This window comes from Equus przewalskii, chromosome 30 (assembly GCF_037783145.1).
Source record: "Equus przewalskii isolate Varuska chromosome 30, EquPr2, whole genome shotgun sequence".
In the NCBI taxonomy this organism is placed as follows: Eukaryota; Metazoa; Chordata; class Mammalia; order Perissodactyla; family Equidae; genus Equus; species Equus przewalskii.
In genome coordinates, this window is record NC_091860.1 from 2,102,010 (window position 1) to 2,122,754 (window position 20,745).

At 38.8% G+C, this 20,745-nt stretch overlaps 1 protein-coding gene across 5 annotated transcripts in view; it reads left to right on the plus strand.

Annotated features, from left to right (window-relative positions):
* The first annotated feature begins 1,426 nt into the window (after window positions 1–1,426).
* The window catches only part of CUL2 (cullin 2), a 97,353-nt gene continuing 78,034 nt past the window's right edge, over window positions 1,427–20,745 (plus strand). Inside the window, exons 1-2 of one of the 5 annotated variants that reach the window (XM_070601638.1) lie at window positions 1,506–1,604; window positions 17,203–17,251. The gene's annotated coding sequence lies outside the window, so the exon portion shown is untranslated. Of the gene's footprint in view, window positions 1,832–7,604; window positions 7,754–17,202; window positions 17,252–20,745 lie in introns of all 5 variants that reach the window. The other 4 variants (XM_070601636.1, XM_070601637.1, XM_070601635.1 and 1 more) reach the window with 4 other exon arrangements.

The following is a 20,745-nucleotide window of genomic DNA, read 5'->3' on the forward strand; positions in this document are numbered from 1 at the left end:
CAGCTGTTTTGCTTGAAGCGTTAGGCTCACTTTATTCATTTTGGAGAAATATTTGCCAATTACCAAGTCAGAGTAGCATTAGTTTGTCTGTCGTTCTTTCAAGGAAAAATGGTGTTCCTTGAAAAAAGCAGCTAGTTCAGCTCACAGCTCAGCTATACAAATGCTTTTCTTCAAGACAACCATCCTACTTTGGTATGCAGCCTAAGTGTATACTTCCCATTTCTTCACACAGACTATTAGTAAGGCGTGCACTCATGGTTGAAATTTATATAATTAACACTATTTACTGCTTCATCAGGATATTCCCAAGTCAATTTTCTAAAAAAACGGGAGTGTGTGGCAGCAAACAATACTGCGATCCATTGGCCACTGGGGCAGTTTTGCGCCACCCTCTTGTTGCCTGCTAAGGCAATGTCAGCAGCACTGCTATTGCTTTCCACCACAAGCACAAATGGAACCCAATAAAAAAGACAAAGAACACCTTGTATTGTTATGAAGATTGTTTTTAACCTTAGGACCCCTGAAAAGGTCTTGGAGATTTCTAGACATGTGGGGACCACACTTTGAGAATTGCTGGATTAAAAGATGGGGAATATGTGAGAAAAAAAAGATCATAATGGAAACAAACCATTGAACTGAATTTAGCATATAATAACTCTATTAAAATAAAGCATATAGACTTCAAGTGCCATGAGAAGCAGATAACAGGAGAAAGACTGGTGGAATTTGTCACGTCAGGAGACAGGATTTTAAGTGGGCCTTGAAGGATTGGGACAAATAGCGTGAAGGAGGAGGGTTGGAAGGCAAAATTTTGCTCAAAACCTACAAATGAACAATTCTCCGACCACTGAGATCTTGTGGATATGAAAGACAAATAAGGAATAAAATCAGGCTTTTGTTCCCTTGCGATCCCGTGTATATGAGGAGGTGATGGGTAAATCTACATTTTTGTCAACGTGACCGTTTGAAACTGAAAGGGAGGAAAACCCGTTAGACTGATGTGATGGTGCTGGCGGTGGGAGGGAGTTGGTGGAGCTGGTGCTGGGGAATTAGAGGGCAAGACTGAAGAGAATTCCTTTATTGGAAATACATTTATGTCTCAGAACTTGTCTATAGATTAAAAACCCAGAAGGAAAGAAGTCTATCAGAAGGAAAAGCAGTTTGGCTGGTATCTTTTTGATCATTTGAAAAGCCCATGGAAGTGTGTGGCAAGGAGACCGTGTGCCCCAGAATATTCACATAGGTCTGAAACAGCTCAAAGGAAAACCCTTTTGTTGAAAACACCTTTCCGACACCTTGTTCCTAGGAGCCCCCAGACTCGGCGGGCGCTGCCTCCGGAGCCGGGCGCCCCGGCTCGCCGGTTCACAATGCGCCCCGCACGGCGGCCCTCGGGACGGATTTCCGCGGCCGTTCGCGATCGCACTAAGCAGGGCTCCCTGCGCTTGCCGTACACGGACTCTACCACTGCTCCGCGGGGCTGGGGGCCGCGGAAGGAAGCTCGGAGCGGGTGCGGCGGCGCCGGGCGCCCCGGGGGACGGCCGTCTCGCGGCGCCGTGGCCAGCCCGTGGCCCGCACTGGCGCGGCCCAGCCGGGAGCGGCGGCAGGTGAGTCGGCGCGGAGCCGACTGGGCCCCCCCGCGCTCCGGGCCCGATGGCCGTGGCCGGCGGGGAGGCGGCCTCGGCCCACAGTAATGGCAGCGCTGTGAGCAAAGGACGCCAGCTGACAGCCGCCGCCGCCGCCGCCGCCCACCCTCCTCGCCGGGGCCTCGTCCTCCACGCCTTCGGGCCGCCCCCTCCCCTGTCCCCTGCCCCTTGTCCCGCTTCTGCAGCAGGTAACCCCGCCGAGGGTCGGGGGCCGGGCTGCGGGCGCCGGGAAACTTCCCTTCCCGGCTCCTGGGTGGCGGGCACGGGGCGGAGGGAAGGAGTTGGGGGCGAGCGGGGGGAGGGCGAGGGGTGGAGGGGGCGGCCGGGAAGACGGTGTCGTGCGAGTGAGCCCGGCTCCCCGGAGCGCTGGCTCCGAAGCCCGGACGCCCCCTGGACGGATCCCGGGCCTCCCAGCCCGGCCTTGGCCGCCCCTCCTTCGGCCCCATTTTCCTCCGAACGAGGGAGGCGAGAGTGCGTGCACTCCTCTGCTTATTTACGGGCTCACATGGATCCACAACTCTGTGTGTTTGCGGGTGGGGGCCATCAGTCTCGTACGTCCTTCCCACGAGTATTTTCACTTTTGTTTCCGCAGACAGCGAAGATTGATAGCCAAGGGGAGCGGTATCCTAAGGGCATGCTAGATCCATCTCTACCTTAAGGGTCTGTGAAATAAGAGCCTCAGGCTCTCTTTAGAGGACTTAGTTATACACTGGGGAGTCTGGACCATCCCCTACCACCCCACGAATACGTGCATGTAAATAAAACATCTGTGAATTGCAGGCTGTTGTTGTTGCTAAGTCTTCTTTCCCCTCTGGATCACTATTATCAGTAGAAGGGCAGTATCTTGGGAGTTTAAATTTTGAAGATAATGAGATATAAATTGTTAACATTCGCTGTAGACTCTGATTTTACGGTATAAAAATCTTTGAACTAGACTTGTCCCAGACCTACATTCATAGTAAAATGTGGAAAATAATCACTTCGTTCTGATTGACTACTGACTATGCAATAGACATTTAAAAACATTCAAAAGACTGTTCCCGCCTCTTTAAAATATCACATTCCTTTCCAAGACAGACAATTGAACAAATTGCTTATACTTTGCCTCTTTTGCCCAAATACAGTGTTTGGAAGACCCTTCCAAAAGAGTCAGAGGTGAAATGACAGATGTGCCCAGTGTTTTGAGATACTCCTTTTTTTTCAGATGCTGTTTATAAGTTGGGGGAACATTTCTACAGTGTGTGTGCACATAGTGTGTGAAAAATTCCTTATCTGTGTGTTTGAATGTTCACATGCGTCTTGAATACTCTTACTTCACTCTCTGCCCTGTGATGATTTTTGGTGTTTTATAAATGTGGAGATAGTTTATCCATGTCTTTTACCCTCACCTGTCTGTCACTAAATTAAATTGTGAGTCTTCTTTAAAGTCAGTTTTGCCTTATCTATCGGTTGAATATTTATTAAGCACCTGGCTCCTAGGCCAAGCATCGTTGTACGCATTTAGGGATACAGCGGTATACAAGACTCATGAAATTTCTGCCCCCCCTGGAGCTTTGATTCTGGTGGGGGAGGGAGAGACAACAATAAATAGGAAATAAACGTGTCTTCAGAGAATCATAAGTGCTGTGAAGGAACTCAAATAGGGAGTTATGGTAGAGAGTGGGAGAAGACTGCTTAAGATGCTGTGGTCAGGAAAGACCTGCCTGAGGTGACCTTTGACCTGATATCTGAAAAGTGAGGAGGACTTAGCCTTCCTTCTGAAGGCTGACAGAGGACTGTTCCTGTCTGAGGGAATAGCAGATGGATCTGCCCAGAGTTGGTATCAAGCTTGGATTTAGCAAATGGAGAGGAGCTCGTGAAGTTGCACCCTGGTGAGAGCTAAGGGGGTAGGTTGTAGCCAGGGGCCAGATCACCTGAGGTCTCCTGTCCAAAGGAGTTTGACTTGTATTTATTTATTTTCTTTAAAGATTGGCACCTGAGCTGACAACTGTTGCCAATCTTTTTTTTTTTCCCCTTTCTTCTGCCCGAAGTCCCCTCAGTACATAGTTGTATATTCTAGTTGTGAGTGCCTCTCGTTGTGCCCTATGGGTCGCTGCCTCAGCACGGCCTGATGAGCAGTGTCATGTCTGTGCCCGGGATCCGAACCAGCAAAGCCCTGGGCCACCTCAGAGGAGTGCACTAACTTAACCACTTGGCCACGGGGCTGGCCTCTGACTTTTATTCTTGAAGTACATGGAAAAGCTATTGGAGTTTTTGTAAAGCTGGGAGTGATATGGTGTGACTTCCAATCTGACTGTGGGGGAGATTGGATAAGAGGAGAAAAGAAGCAGAAAGACCAGTGAGAAGGCTGTGGCTGATTGAGTAGAGTAGTGACTGGAATCAGTAAAACAGATTTTGAGATATGTTTGGAGTTAAAGGTATTTATTGAACTTGTGATTTGGATGAGGGTGCAGTTGGTTGGGACGGGGTGACTCCTGGGGTTTGGGCTTCAACTGGAGGATGGCGATGCCATGTGTTGAGATGGGGAAGAAGTGAGGGAAGCGAGTTGTTATATGGGGATGGGATTGGATTGGACATGTTAAGTAGGACCTATTAGATGCCCAGGTGGAGGTGAGAAGTGGGCAATTAGATATGCAAGTCTGGAATTTAGGGGAGAGGTTAAGGAGTCACTCATTCATTCAACAAGCATTTTTCAAGCACCAACCATGGACCAGGCAGTGGGGATATAGTGGTGAAAAAAATAGACAGTCTTTGCCTTCATGGGACTTAAATTCTAGTGAGAAGAGAAAGATAGAGATGGGGAGTCTTCGTTTGTCTGTTGGTTGATTATAATTATATTTTGAATAAAAATTACATTCACATGATTCAAAATTTAAAGTGTTTGATGGGGTATAGAATGAAAATCTCCCGTTTCTTGCCCGCCGTTACCCAGTTTTCGTTGGAGCCAGTCAGTGTTAGAAGTTTCTTACATATCCTTCCAAAGATATGTTTTGTGCACACATCAGCAAATATGTATATATTTTCCCCACTCTGCAAAAGTGATAGCATAGTTGACTTGCTTTGACACCTTGTGTTTTTTAGAGTATTAAAGAGTATTTAAAAGTTAGGAACCAGCGTAGATCACCTAAAGAAAGAATGTAGAAAGATGAGGAGAAAACCCTGGGCTCTGCAGCCTGTTCTGACTTGCTCCTTCCCCTCTTTGAGTTTGGGACCTGGAGATGTGGAGTTGTTAAAACAGTTGTGACTTTTCATGAGACTTTTTACGGAAGTTTGCAGTGTTTCTTTTGTGTTCCACCTTTCTTACCTGTCTGTTCTCCTTATATGCTGGAAAAGTGTTCGATCGTTATTGAAAGCAGTGGTTTCATGTCTGTACTATCAGTTGAATTCAAGTAAATTGATGACAGAATCAGCCCTTGCATCTTAACATTTTGAAGGCTTTTGACTGGGTAATGTTAAACCTTGGAAAAACAAGCAGAAATTTAGAATGTTATCATGAGATTTATAACAAGTTATTCATACTTGAGATATATGACTGAATTGTCTCTCAGTAATCAGTTAATAATCAAAATATCTGTTCAGAATCATCTGGCTGTTTGCCTGGGTTTGAATCTTAACAGTAATGTGTCTATTACATTGCAGATATTAGTATAATCCTTGTTACTATCTAGAATATCTAGATTCATCCTGTGTTAGCCTTTGTATTTGGAAAGGCCTGTTGGAGACACTAGAACAGTGCAATTCCTTTGATTCTTAGAAGTTTTGAAACAATGAGTAGTGTTAAGATCATCTGCAACAACTGTTGGGGTGCAGTTGTATCTGAGTCCCCTGGAGGAGGGGAGATGGACTGTTTTCTCTAAGGTACTTTAAGCTTTATTATTTTGAAGAATTAGAAATCCAGACATTGTGTTCTCTACTGAATTTAGAGTGCTTTCCATGTTGGTTGACGTTGTGATTTTTCACTTTGCTGTCTTTAGCCAGATGCTTTCTGTATAAATTGATCTACTTGTTTTTTTCTGAGATTGTTCTTGATTTAAGAACCATTTAGTTCAGTTTGATTTTTGTGGTCATTTTTGTTATTGTCACCTCTACTTTATTCTTTTTTTCCCTGAGATTAAAGTAAGCAGCTAGATTCTAGGTTGAGGAAATATAATCTTTGATAGAAGATATTTGAGTACTTTTTGAAGTGTTAGACACTAATTTCGACGTATGATGCTACCATGTGAAGTATGTGTAGTGAGTGTGTTAAGCTTACTTAAACTCTGTAAATCTATGGGTGTTAAGATCCTATTTGAAGATTTTAGTTATCCAAAGGATTTTCATTTATACACTTCAACATTATAAATGATGGTACTGTTATTATTTAATCATTGGATTATGACCTGATTGTGTGTGTGAGATTTTTTTCATCAGTCGGGTTGACAGTTTATTATTTTTATTTCTCTCACCAGCTGTAAGCTTCTTGAAGGCAACATGTCTAGCACCTGGTAGAAGTCTGGACTATAGTAGATAAGTATCTATTAACTCAATGACTTAGGTCTTGTTCTAATGTAGGTTATTTTTCAAATAATGAAATGTTGGATTTACCGTGTATTTCTTCTTCTTCTTTTTTTTTTGAGGAAGATTAGCCCTGAGCTAACTACTGCCAATCCTCCTCTTTTTGCTGAGGAAGACTGCCCTGAGCTAACATCCATGCCCATCTTCCTCTACTTTATATGTGGGACGCTCACCACAGCATGGCTTTTGCCAAGCGGTCCCGTGTCCACACCCGGGATCCGAACCAGTGAACCCCGGGCCACTGAGAAGCGGGACGTCCAAACTTAACCTCTGTGCCACCAGGCCGGCCCCCTACCCTGTGTATTTCTTGAATTTCTCAACTTTGTTTTAATTGAGTTGAAGGAGAGAAAGTACAGGATACTTAAAACAGTTTTTTTCTTTATTTTGAAATAATTTTAGACATACGAAGAAGTTGCAAGAATGGTACAGAGAACTCAGGTGTACTCTTCACCAAGCTCTCCGTAATGTTAACAACTTACGTAACTAAACGCGGTGATCAAAACCAAGAAATTAACATCGGAAAAATCTGTTAACTAAGCTACAGACCTTATTTGAATCTCACCAGTTTTTCTGCTAATATCCTTTTTCTGTTTCAGGATTCAATTCAGGATCAGACATTGCGTTTAGTTGTTGTGTCTCCCTAGTCTCTTCTGATCTGTGAGAGTCTTTTCTAATCTTTCATGACCTTCACCTTTGTGATGAGTGTGGTCAGTTATTTTGTAGATTGTTTTTCATTTTGGGTTCGTCTGATATTTTCTCATGATTAGATTGAGATTATGCATTTTATGCAAAAATACTGGAGAAGTGATGCTGAGTCCTGCTCAGTGAGTATTGAGTCCTACTCAGAGCATCATATCGCAAGATATAGGATGTCAGTATATCCCATTTGAGATGATGTTAATCCTCATGTGGTTAAGGTCGTGTCTGTCAAATTTCTACGCTTGAAGGTTACTGTTTTTCTCTTTGTTGTACTAGATATCTTGGGGAAGTTCTTTGAAACTGCAGATGCCCTGTTCTGCTCAAACTTTTGCCCACTTATTTCAGCATTCTTTGGTAGATCTTGCCTGTAACAGTTCCAATAGTGGTGTTTGCCTGATGGTGATTTTATATTTTTCTCATTTCCTTCTACATTTATTAGTTGAGATTCTTCTTTGGGGAAGACCCGTCCCTTCTCCTTATTTATTTAGTAATTTGTTTATTATCAGTATTGTCATAGAACTTGTTTTATTCTGTGGTTTATGGTCTAATACTATTGTTTATTTTGTTGTTCAGGTTGTTCTGCTATTGCCGTCAGGTCGGCTCTTTGTCTTTTCCACATGCCCCCATCCTCATGTCTGGAGGAAAGCTCTTTCTATTTTCTGGCACCATAAGAGGTTCCAGGCTCATCTTGTATCTTCCCTACTGCAGCCCTGGAATCGATCACTTCTCCAAGGAGCTCTGGTTCCTTCTATTGGAGACTGGTATTTAGAAACCAAGATCTGGATGCTACGTGTGCTCATTGCTACTGGGGTGTCATTGCTCCCAGGCCTTCTCAGTGGACAAAGCTAGAAATATATGTATGTATACTAGTCCCTGCATATGTAACATCTGTGTGTGTGTGTTAACCACAAGTTTATACTGATAATTCTGATTTCAGTCCAACACTGTAGAGTTTATGCTAGCCATTCCCCTCTAGTTATAACTGCTATTTTCTAACAGAAATGGAGCATACTTTTCTAATAGTCATAATAATCATGGAAGTGGTATGAAGTTACCAGAATAGTGAATGACATGACAAGAAAAATATCCCCAAGTAGTCCTGATCCTTAAGAAGAGTTTTAGGGGCCGGCCCCGTGACCGAGTGGTTAAGTTCGCACGCTCCACTTTGGTGGCCCAGGGTTTCACCAGTTCTGATCCTGGGCACGGACATGGCACCACTCATCAGGCCATCTTGAGGCAGCGTCCCACATGCCACAGCTAGAAGGACCCACAACTAAAGTATACAACTATGTACTGGGGGGATTTGGGAAGAAAAAGCAATTAAAAAAAAAGAATTTTAAGCTTGCTCTCAAAATATTTCTCTCTTATTTGGTAAAAGTCTGTCTCAACCAAAAATAATGACGTTTTGTCTTCATAGTTCCAAGTATTGTTTTGATCAGTAAGCATCCATTTAAAGTTCTTTAGAGAGCGCTTTGCACTGAGATTCAGATACTTTCTGTTGCATCAGAACTTTGTTGTCCATGTCATCTGGATTTTAAGTCCTTAGAATAGGGACAGTGCTTTTTTTCTTTTTTTGTATTTTTTAAATTGTGGTAAAATATATGTAACCTAAAATCTGCCATTTTAACCATTTTTGAATGTATGATTCACTGGCATTCATTGCACTCTTAATGTCGTCACAATCACTGCTACTATCTAGTTCTAAAACTTATTCATTACTGCAAGTAGAAACTGCAAGCATTAAGCTGTCTATCCGTAAGTGCCACCATAAAGCCATTTACTGATAATCCAAGCAAAAGATACTCTCCTTATTGGCACTATATACAAAAGTTAACTCAAACTCCCCCTCCTGCTAGTACCTAGTAACCTCTAATCTATTTTTGTCTTTATGAATTTGCCTGTAGTAGGTACCTCATATAAGTAGGATTGTACAGTATTTGTCATTGTGTGTCTGACTTATTTGACTTGGCGTACTTTCTTCAAGGTTCATCCATGTTGTAGCCTGTATCAAAACTTTATTCCTTTTTATGACTGAATAGTATTTCATTTATATACCACGTTTTACTTATCCATTCTTGTGTTGATGGGCACTTGAGTTGTTTCTACCTTTTGGCTGTTTTGAATAATGCTGCAATGTACGTTGGAGCCCAAGAATGTACATCCCTGCTTTCAACTCCTTTGTGTATATACCTATGAGTGCAGTTGTTGGACTCATGATGAACTGTATTTAGCTTTTCAAGAACCACTAAACTGTTTTCCATAGTGGTTGCACCATTTTACATTCCTGCCAGCAACACACAAGGGTTCCAATTTCTCCACATCCTTGCCAACGTTAGTTATTTTCCATTTTTTGTTTGTTTGTTTTTAGGATAGCCATCTTACTGGGTGTGGAGTGGTATCTCGTTGTGGTTTGGTTTTACATTTCCCTAATGGTTTGTGATGTTGTGCATCTTTTCATGTGCTTATTGGCCATTTGTATCTCTTTGGAGAATTGTCTGTTCAAGTCCTTTGTCCATTTTCAAATTGGGCTTTTTGTTGTTGTTGAGGTGTAGTTCTTTATATACTCTGGATATTAATCTCTTATCAGATAAATGATTTGCAAATATTTCCTCTCATTCTGTGGACTGTCTTTTCACTCTGTTGGTGGTGTCCTTTGTTGTGTGAAAGTTTTTGATTTTGATGGAGACCAGTTTATCGATGTTTTCTTTTGTTGCCTGCACTTTTGGTGTCACATCCAAGAAATCGTTAGTAAATTCAATGTCAGAAAGCTTTTTGCGCGTGTTTTCTTCTAAGAGTTTTATAATTTTAGCTCTTAAATATAAATTTTGATCCGTTTTGAGTTAATTTTTGTATATAGTGCCAATAAGGACAGTGCTTTTGCTTGGCTTATCAGTAGGTGGCTTTATGTTGGCACTTATGGATAAATAGCTCCACACTTTGGCTAGCTTGGAAGTTAATTTTTAGAGGGCTAAAAAAAAGAGCAGTTAGAAGATAATCTAGGATGAAGGAAATGGTATGGCACTGTGATGAAAGGGGTTACCTATTTTCCTATCTGAAACAGATAAACATTAAAACGAACCACTTGTGAGAAAAGTGGAATGAAAGAAAGCCTTTTCAATAGGTAATATGGTAATAAAGTATGAGAAGGAGTGAAGGCAACAGTAAAGTTTTAGTCTTCATTAGATTCAAAAGCCTGGATGGAAAAGTAAAATTACAGAAAAGAGTAGAAAATAATGCTTCATCATCTTAGCATTGTCCAGCACACTTGAAATATATTCATAAATATTGTCTTTTATACTATTTTTATGTTGTGCAAGTGGGAAGAATGAAACAGCAACTAGCCTAGGATCACATTGTCACTGACAGAGCCAATTTAGAGTGTTAGTTTCTTGGTTCACAACCTTTTCCTTTTTGAAAAGTTTTTTTTCTTTTTCTTTTTTTTATGTTTTGCCATCAGCAGAAGCTTCCTCAGCCTGCCTAAGACACTCAGAGTTTTGCGTGGGACTTGCTTTCTTCCTGTGGGCTGCACTGTCATCCATCCATTTGCTCTGGGCCAATTCTAGTTTCCACAATGGCAAATAGTAGAAAGGCAGTAGAGGCAGTGGATGAGAGCTTCCTTCAAGCCACACAGATCCCAGTTCAAATTCCAGGGTTGCTAATTAATAGCTATGTGTATTTTACCTTAATTTTCTAAATGTCAGTCTCTTCATCTTTAAAGCAGGGAGCATAATAGTTGCCGTCTTAGGGTTATTCTGAGGAATTAATGAGATAATGTATATAATGTGTTTGGCATGGTTTCTGGAATATATGCAGTTGATAAAGGCTTGCTCCTATTATTGTTATTATTCACAGTTCTGTGATTAGACGTTGTTATGATGATGGTAAAGAAAGGGCAGAGTACATCCTGCTCGGTGTCCCTCCCATGGGAAAATGCGTGTCATTATGTCACATTTATTTTTATAACTTGCTATGTTGGGTTGCCTTTATTCTTTACCTTAAGGGACACTTAAGTGAAAGAATGGCATTGTAAGAGGTTGTGTTGTTCATACTGAAAACTGTCTTTGGGATTTTAAACAGGAGTTGGTCAGCAAAGCTGATACGTATCGTCTTTTTTTATTCTGCCACCTCTGTGTCTTCTGTAGTAGTGCCAGGACATGGGTGGAAATTAGTGTATTTTATAGAAGTTGGCGAATAGATTACTTTGTCTGGCACAAAGGACCAGTTGAAAAATAGTAATAAAGTTGATAAGAATTGGAAGGTGAGGTAGGGACTCTGGACTTTATCACAGTCAGTTAACAAAACCACTGGAAACTGGTTGGAGTGACATCTCCCTCCTCCATAAAAGTGATGTAACCCCATGACGAAAAGAAAGACAGAGACTCAGACAGAGCAAAGGAAGTTGTCACTGATCTTAGCATCTCAGCCTTATATTTGTGAGAAAAGGTTTAAATCCAGGGTTTTTAGATTATTTTATTTAGTTTAGCTCTCCAAAGAATGGGATAATAAATACTGGAAGTCATTGGCTAGTGCAGAGAGAGGGTGCTTGGAGTAACCCTTTTTAGCGTTTGAGTTGAAGACCAGGCCTAGAAAAAAGTGTGTTCTTCCTGTTTGGATTATTTGTGAAGAGGCTGATTGCTCGCAGCTTTGTCTAGCATGCATGCTGGAGTGGGCTTGCCCACTCCTGGGGACTCGGACAAATTCAGGTTCTCTGGTTCATCTGAGATACATATGAGAATATTTGTTTTTAAGGCTAGTTGATGTCTTAAATTCCTTCCCTACATTATTAAAAAAAGAAAAAAAGAAAGCAAATGAAGACATTAAACTTTAGGCTGATGAAAGCAATGTAAAAACTTGGAGTACAGTCTGTACAGACTTGTGGGAGAATCTAAAGATCACCGAGGAGAGAAGGGTCTTTAATTCTGGCCAAGTGGGCTTATTTTAGAAGCAAATGCCTTCTGTAACTTCCTTATTGTAGTGGAAATACACTCCCTACTTTCCACTTTCCCCCTCCCTTTTTTTTGAGACTTTAAGATTTTCTTCCTGTGCTACACGGTTTGCCAGCTGGGACTGATGACAGACTACTGTATTTCTCTTTACTGTTTTTTCCACCAACTTCCTCCCTTTTTTTCCTCTCTAAAACATACTATATGTACGAGAAATTCTTATCTAGGGAAGTCATATGATGAAAGTGACATTTGTGGAGTATTTGGAGCTCGGTGGGTCAAATCTTACTACAACAAATAGCACTGTACCCTGAGCCTCCAGATAACAAAGATACCTCTTGACTTTAGCTAATGGCTCACTCGTTGATACGGTAGATGAAAGCGTTTAGATGCATTCTTGGAGATTATTTTCATGTAAAATCATGGTAGCATTTTTGGTCAGTGTGCACCAGAAGCAGTTTTGGAAATGGAAAATATTGCAAAGTTAATAATGCTGTTTATTGGGTCTTAAACATTTTCCTTATTTTGTGTATTTAGAATATAACCTGCTCTAAGTCCACTGAATGTTATTTTATTTTTATTTTTGGTGAGGAAGATTGGCCCTGAGCTAACGTCTGTTGCCAATCTTCCTCTTTTTGCTTGAGGAAAACTGTCCCTGAGCTAACATCTGTTCCAGTCTTCCTCTATTTTCTATGTTGGACACTGCCACAGCATGGCTTGATGATCAGTGCTAGGTCGCACCTGGATCTGAAACTGTGAACCTGGGCTGCCAAAGTGTAATGTGCAAACTGAACCACTATGCCGCCAGGCTGGCCCCCTGAATGTCAGTTTAGAAATTATGGTATATTGACTTATCTGAAGTTAATTTAGGTCCAGTATTTTATTTATTGGTAATTTTGGAATGGCTAAATTTTTATTGCCAGTAATGATCACTTCTGAAATAAAAACTTAGCATCAGTATTTTGTTTTGTTTTGTTTTTTACTAAAAAGAGAATCACAATTTTAAATGTTTAGCCATTTGCATTTTTGATAATTATACTTTTGGAAGGCAACTGAAATGTAGTACACCAAAACATGTATCAGGAGTTAAGCTGTAGTCAAACTCATCAGTATGTTAAACATGGTATACATTTTACTAAAATAGTTTATACTTCAAATAAAATATTTAATTGTGTACCAACTTCAGTTCTTTACTTCATATGGAATGTTTTGAGATTCTCTAACTGCTTTACCTGTTGAAGTGTAACGATCCAAATCATTTCTTTGTATGAAAAGTGTTGAAGGGAAGAACAGTATCACTCCAAGTTGAAATCCAGCTGACCGTGGCAAAGTTATATCTTTTTTATTTCTGCGATTACTAGTAACTTTCTTTTTTTAAAGATTTTATTTTTCCTTTTTCTCCCCAAAGCCTCCTGGTACATAGTTGTATATTTTTAGGTGTGGGTCCCTCCAGTTGTGGCATGTGGAACGCCGCCTCAGCATGGCCTGATGTATGGTGCCATGTCCGTGCCCAGGATCTCAACCGGCGAAATCCTCGGCTGCCGCAGCAGAGCACGTGAACTTAACCACTCGGCCACGGGGCCGGCCCCTAACTTTGTTTTTTAAAATGTCTTTTTGGGTAGGAATTTTGTCAGGCTGTGTTAACACGTCATACTTTGGGGCAGTACCATGTTGTTTTGATGGTCTCTCTCAACCTCAGAAACCTGAAACTCATTGGAAAGTTAAGATTCTCAGGAGAAAGGAAAGAAGGTTATTGATAGGTCAGCTTTCAGTTTTCTGAGGAGTGAAGTGTGTGTAGTGAGGGGAAAAACTTGAAAAGCAAGAGTGATTTTAGAACATTTCTGTTAGAAATCTAGACAGCTTATTAACTTGATTTTCCTGATTGATGCTTTATTCTCATTTGTTACCTGAGGTTAGCTAGCTCTTCTCTTAGAACTGGTAACTGATTTTAAAATCTTTGTGGTCAGAATATTAGTAAAATATTTACTCACGTTAATGGGAAAGCTGTCAGAGTGATAAATTAAAAAAGCACAGAGTTATATTTTTCCTTAAACAATAAAATATTTGATACATACTAGTGATTATAAGTTATAGTCTTTGAAGAATTTTAAGCAGAGGGTGTGATATAATCACACCTGCATCTTGAAAAGCTTAGGTTGGCCAGGGTATGTGGAATGTATCCAGGGGTCAAAAGAGGCTACGGGCAGGTCATTCAGGAGGCGGTGGCAGTGGCCGGTTAAGAGGTGGTGGTTTGGCTTAGGGTGATGTCAGTGGGAATGGGAGGAAGTGGATGGATTCGAGATGTAGTTAGAACACAGCGTTGACAGGACTTCCTGATTGGTTGCATTGATTTGTAGAGGAGAGTGGGAGAGAAATCAAGAATGATTAATGAAGTTTCCAGCTTGAGGAGCAAGGTGGATGACAGTATCGTTTACTGAGATGTGGGATACTGGAAAAGGATGGACAAGTTGGTTTGAAGGGTCAGGTTTATTGAGGTTTAACTTACGCATAGTAAAATTCACCCTGTGAAAGATACACAGTTGTTTGAACTTAGACACATTTATATGGTCGTATAACCACCACTACAATTAAGATATAGAATATTTTATCACCCAAAAGTTTCCTATTGCTTCTTTGACAACCAGTGATCTGATGTATGTCCCTATATTTCTGCCTTCTCCAGAATGTCGTATAAATTGAATCATGCAATATGTAGCCTAATGAGTCTCTCTCCTTTCCCTTAGCACAACGCTTTTGAGAATCATCCGTTGTTGGACATGCATCAGTAATTTGTTCCATTTTGTTGCCGAATAGTATATCGTTGTTTGAATGCAGCACATTTTTTTTCCATTCACCAGTTGTTGGACATTTGGGTTTCCACTTTTGGGCAGTTATGAATAAAGTTGCTCTAAAAATTTGTGTTTAGGTTTTTTGTAATTATGTGTCTTCATTTCTCGTGTATAAAAACCCAGAAATGGGATTGCTGAGTTACATGGAAAGTGTATGTTTAATAAGAACTGCCTAAGTGGTTATTTCGTTTTAAATTTCCACCTGCAGCAAATGAGAGTTTCAGTTGCTCCTTGTTCTCATCAGTGCTTGATACTGTCAGATTTTTTGAGCCATTTTAATAAGTATGCAGTGGTATCTTGTTGAGGTTTTAATATCTAATGACTAATGATGTTGAGCATCTTTTTACGAGCTTATTTGCCATCAGTATTTCTGAACTGTCTGTTTGGGTCTTTTGGCCATTTGTTAATTGAGTTGTATGTTTTCTTTCTTAGTGAGCTTTGAGAGTTCTTTATATAATCCTTTATATGTACGGTGTGTGTCCTAATTCAGATATATATTTTACAAGTATTTTCTCCCGAGCTGCAGCTTGTCTTCACATTTTCTTTTCTCTATTTTTGAGGTGTATTTAACATATAACATACTAGTTTCAGGTATACAACATAATTATTTGATATTTTTACAGTTTATATTGCAAAATGGTCACCACAATAAGTCTAGTTAGCATCCATCACCATACATAGTTACGAAATGTTTTTCTCGTGTTGAGAACTTGTGAGATTTAGTCTCTCTTATTAACTATAGTCACCATGCTGTACATTACATCCCCATAACTTATTTTATAACTGGAAATTTGTACCTTTGGACACTCTTCACCTATTTCGCACACTACCCACCTCTGGCAACCACCAATCTGTTCTCTGTATCTATCAGTTAGGTTTTTTGTTTTGTTCCATACAAATTTTAGCATCATTTTTTTCTGTTTCTGTGGAAAATGCCATTGGAATTTTGATAGGTATTGTATTGAATCTGTAGATTGCTTTGGGTAGTATGGACGTTTTAACAATATTAATTCTTCCAAACCATGAGCATGGAATAGCTTTCCTTTTATTTGTCTCGTCTTCAGTTTTTTTCATTAATGTTGTATAGTTTGCAGTGTACAGGTCTTTGTCCTCATTGGTTAAATTTATTTCTAGGTATCTTGTTCTTTTTGATACAGTTAGAAATGGAATTGTTCTCCTAGTTTCTTTTTCTGATAGTTCGTTATTAACGGATAGAAATGTAATAGATTTCTGTATATTGATTTTGTATCCTGCAACTTTATTGAATTCATTTATTAGTTTTAACAGATTTTTGGTGGGGTCTTTGGTGTTTTCTCTCTCTCTAATATCCTGTCATCTGCAAATAGTGATGGTTTTACTTCTTCCTTTCCAATTTGGATGCCTTTTATTGCTTCTTTTTTCCCTAAATGCTCTGGCTAGGACTTCCAATATTATGTTGAATAAAAGTGGCAGGAGAAGTGTTCTTGTCTTATTCCTAATCTTTGAGGAAAAGCTTTCATTGTTTCATCCTTGAGTATGATATTAGCTGTGGACTTGTCATATGTGGCCTTTATTATGTGGGGTACATTTCCTCTATACCCAATTTGTTGAGAGTCTTTATCATAAATGGATGTTGAATTTTGTCAAATGCGTTTTCTGCACTTATTGAGATGATCATATGATTTTAATCCTTCATTTTGTTAATGTGTATCGCATTGATTGATTTGTGGATGTTGAACCATCCCTGCATCCCTGGAATAAATCCCCCTTGATCCTGGTGTATGATCCTTTTAATGTATTGTTGAATTCAGTTTGCTAATATTTTATTGAAGATTGTTTTGCATCTGAGTTCATTGGGATGTTGACCTGTAATTTTCTTTTCTTGTAGCATCCTTGTTTCATTTTGGTATCAAAGTAATGCTGGCCTTGTAAAATGAGTTTAGGAGTATTCCCTCCTCTTCTGTTTTTTGAAAGAGTTTGAGAAGGATTGGTGTTATTTTTTGGATCTTTGGCAGAATTTACCAGTGAAGCTGTCTGGTCCTGGACTTTTGTTTTTTGGGAGGTTTTTGTTTACTGATTTGATCTCCTAACCATTAATCGGTCTGTTCAGATTTTCTGTTTCTTCTTGATTCAGTTTTGATGGATTGTATGTTTCTAGGAATTTAACCATTTGTTCTAGGTTGTCAAATGTGGTGGTATATAATTGTTTATAGTAGTCTCTTATGATCCTTTGTATTTCTGTGGTATCAGTTGTAACGTCTCCTCTTTCATTTCTGATTTTATTTGAGTCCTCTCTTTTTCTTGTTGAGTCTAGTGAAAGCTTTGTCATTTTGTTTATCTTTGCAAAGAAACAGCTCTTCATCTCATTAATCTTTTCTATTCTCTTTCTAGTCTCTATTTCATTTATTTCTTCTCTGATCTTTGTTATTTCCTTCTTCCTATTAAATTTGGGCTTTGTTTGTTCTTTTTGTAGTTCCCTGAGGTATAATGTTGGGGTGTTTGTTTGAGATACCTTTTTTTTGTTTTTCATTGTAGGCATTTATTTCTATGAACCTCCCTCTTGGAACTGCTTTTGCTGTATCCCGTAAGTCTTGATATGTTGCATTTCCATTTTCATTTGTCTCAAGGTATTTTTTTATTTCTCTTTGATTTCTTCTTTGATCATTGGTTGTTCAGTAGCATGTTGTTTAATCTCCACATATTTGTGAATTTTCCAGTTTTCTTCTTGTAATTGATTTCTAGTTTCATACTATTGTAGTTGGAAAAGATGCTTGATATGATTTCAGTTTTCTTAAATTTATTAAAACTTGTGGCCTGTCATATGATCTGTCTTGGAGAATGTTCCATGTGCACTTGAGAAGAATGTGTGTTCTCTTGCTTTTGGATGGAGTGTTTTGTAAACATCTGGTATGTCCATCTGGTCTAACATGTCATTTAAGGCCAGTGTTTACTTATTGATTTTCTGTCTGGATGATCTGTCCGTGGGGTGTTAAAGTCTGCTACTGTTATTGTATTGCTGTCTATTTCTCCCTTTAGTTCTATTTGCTTTATGTATTTAGGTGCTCCTATGGTGGGTGCACAGATATTTACAAATATGATACCCTCTTGTGGGATTGATCCTTTTATCATTATGTAATGCTCTTTTTTATCTTTTATTACAGTCTTTGTTTTAAAGCTTATTTTGTCTGATATAAGTATAGCTAACCCAGCTTTTTTTTAGTTTCCATTTGCATAGAATATCTTTTTGTATCCTTTTACTTTCAGTCTGTCTGTGTCCTTACATATGAGATGAATCTCTTATTGGCAGCATATAGATGATCTTGTTTTTTTATCCATTCAACCACTCCATGTCTTTTGATTGGAGAATTTAGTCCATTTACATTTAAAGTAATTATTGATAGATATGTGCTTATTGACATTTTGTTAATTGTTCTCTGGCTGTTTTATAGTTCCTCTCTGTTCATTTCTTCTCTTGCTCTCTTCCTTCGTGGTTTGAAGATTTTCTTGAGTGGTATGCTTAGATTCCTTTCTCTTTATCTTTTGTGTATCTACTATAGGATTTTGCTTTGCACTTACCATGAGGCTTATATATAACAACTTATAACATTGTGTTTTAGGTTGATAAGAACTTAAGTTTGAACGCATTCTGAAGCTCTACATATTTACTCCCATGTTTTATGTTTTTGATGTCACAATTTACATCTTTTTGTCTTGTGTATCCCCTCATTATTATATAGTTGTTTTTACTATTTTTTTCTTTTAATCTTCACACTAATGTTGTGTGATTAATTCACTATTTGTACTATATTTATCATTTTATTATTAGTGTTATTCAAAGACCAGAAGTTTTTAATTTTGATAAAGTCCAGTTTTTTATCAATTTTTTTCCTTATGATTCAGGTGTTTTGTATGCTAGTGAGGAAATCTTTGCTTAGTTTTTAATGTAACCTTCCTAAATTATTCTCATATTCTCCACCAGAGCTGCCAGTTCCTTTCAATAGCTAAACATATCAAGCATTGAGGAGTTGGGAGGGGTGTGGTAAGAGTGGTTTAGGTGAAATATGATCCAGGGGCCAAATCCTTCCTTAGCCTTGTTTTTTGTAAGTAAAGTTTTATTTTATAGGAACACAATCATACCTATTCATTTACTTATTATCTCTGGCTGCTTTTGTGCTACAGCAGCAGAATTGAGTAGTTACAGAGACTGAATGGCTCTCAAAGCCTAAAATATTTACCATCCAGTCCTTTATAGGAAGTGTTTGTTGACCCCTGAGACAACGTATTCGTTCCTCCCCCAGCCGGTGTCCCCTTTTCTTGGAGATAACTCTCCTGGAGCCCTTTCTCCTTGTGTGTCTGCACAGGGGTTTTTTTTTTTTAAAGATTTTATTTTTCCTTTTTCTCCCAAAGCCCCCTGGTACATAGTTGTGTATTTTTAGTTGGGGGTCCTTCTAGTTGTGGCATGTGGGATGTCGCCTCAGCATGGCTTGATGAGCAGTGCCATGTCCGCCCCCAGAATTCGAACTGACGGAGCCCTGTGCCGCCAAAGCAGAGCATGCAATCTTAACCACTTGGCCACGGGCCCAGCCCCTGCACAGGTTTTTAAAATCTGCAGAGCTGCTGTTCTGAAAAATTCCTTTTCCTCTCTCCTGGATTAGATCTCTCTGTTTCTGGGATCCTAGGTCTTTCTTGGTTTGTTCCATTCCTTCTTGATATAGGACATCTTCTAGTAGATTCCTGAGTAAAAAGGCTATATGGGAAATAAATTATATGATACCACTCTTCATAGAGAATTCTAGGTGATTGGTCATTTTCCTTGAGAATTTTGAAGGCATTGCTTTATATTACCTTCCAGCTTCCAGTGTTGCTATTGATAAATCTGAAGATTTTTCAATTTATAGTCTGTTGTGACCTGTTTTTCTTTTCTGGAAGCTTTTGGAATCTTTTCTTTATTCCCAGTGTTTTGATAAGTCAAAAAGAGGTGTCTTTTTATTTATTTTTGAAATCAAATATTCTGGGTATTGACTAGGTCCTTTTTATTGGAGAACTTATGTTCTTCGGTTCTGGGATTTTGTTTTCTTTGATAAATTACCTCTCATTCTAATTTTCTAGAATGCATATTAATTGAATGTTAGATCTCTTAAATTAATACTATTTTTTTTCTTTTTTAAGCTTTCTGATTTTCTTTATGTCCATTCCTCCCATATTTATGAAACTATTAATGATGATGATGGAGAGGATATTTTTTTACACTTTTACTGTGGAAAATTGCAAACATATACCAAAAATGGATAGTATAATAAACTCTCATGTGCTTGTCACTCATTCTCAACAATTATCAATTCAGAAGTAAGCTGTTTAATTTTAAAGCAAATGTCAGATAGCATTTCATTACATCCATAAATATTTTGGAATGTGTCTCTAACAGATAGGGACTCTCATTTTTAAAATCTCTCATTTTATAATTATTATAGAAATTATAAAAATTAATTCTTTAAGGTTATCAAATATCCCATAAGTGTTCAAATTTCCAGGGGTATCATAAATATCATTTGTAAAAAGAGCTTATATCTAGATCCAAATAAGGTCAATCACACTGTGGTAGATTAATGTGCCTTTTTAGTCTATTTTAGTTCAATTCCTGCTCTGTATCTCTCTCTTCCTCTCTCTTTTTCTCCTCTATCTCTCTTATGTGTGTGCATAGTTTATTAAAGAAATCTGATTATCCAGTAGTTTTCTACAGTCTGGACTTCTCTGGTTTGCAGAATGAGGGTTAGTACTACTTGTATATATAGTATGTATAATGTGGAAGGCATACAGAAGACATTTAATAAATGTCAGTTAAAGATAATATTGCAATTTCCTTCTGTTATCAATAAGTATTTATAGCAATTGTAACTTAAATTGTGTTATCAAAACCTTTAGAAGAAATCTTTGTTAATGTCAGTGTAAAAATACCTTACTAATCCATTTAAAAAAACCATTTAACTTAAAATTATTGATATTAAAGTAGGTACTTTAGTTTTGGAGAACTCATCACATATCATATCTAACATAGTAGAATGAATTCAGATACAGCCA